The sequence below is a fragment of the Octopus bimaculoides genome, chromosome 5 (genome assembly GCF_001194135.2).
Source record: "Octopus bimaculoides isolate UCB-OBI-ISO-001 chromosome 5, ASM119413v2, whole genome shotgun sequence".
In the NCBI taxonomy this organism is placed as follows: Eukaryota; Metazoa; Mollusca; class Cephalopoda; order Octopoda; family Octopodidae; genus Octopus; species Octopus bimaculoides.
In genome coordinates, this window is record NC_068985.1 from 23807386 (window position 1) to 23808146 (window position 761).

Genomic DNA, 761 nt, shown 5'->3' on the forward strand with positions numbered 1-761 from the left:
ATGTATATATATATATGTATATGTATATGTATATATATATACATTTATGTATCACATATATATATATAGACACAAACACATATTTATATACACATACATCCAAACACACACACTATATATGTCTGTGAGAGAAATGGGTAAGAGAACCATGTGGCCATAGTGTGTGCGGGTGAAGTGTGTATGTGTTTATGTGGATTTCTGAGTCAATGCCCAGATTGTTATCGATGTACGTATATCTGAAAATAGACATTTGTGTAGTCATCATAATTCAATAATATATACACAATTGCTTTTGATCATCGGTTAGCAATGGTCATAGGTGATATCTAGTCAAAAGAAATTTCATAAAAGAATCAAAGTGATAGATAAAATATAAAGAATGTAAAAAAGTTAAAACCACTACAACAAAACAATTGGCATAAACGCACAAGTTGTACCATAAAGTTTTGGAAACGAAGCCAAGGAATTTATTCAACATAGATGCTTCTAACAACTGAAGTATCTGTTACCACTATATTTGTGTATAATAACGGATACGAGGAAAGAAAGGATTTATCGAAAATATATTTTTAAAGTTTAGTTATTAAATATATATGTCTACAGGCATGCTCATGTGTAGCATAAACTCACACACAAGTAAATAAATACGTACATGCGTACGCATGTACGGGAAATTAGTAGTAGTAGCGCGATAAGTAGATAAGTACATGTAATTGAAACGTTTAGTAATATATATATATATATATATATATATATATATA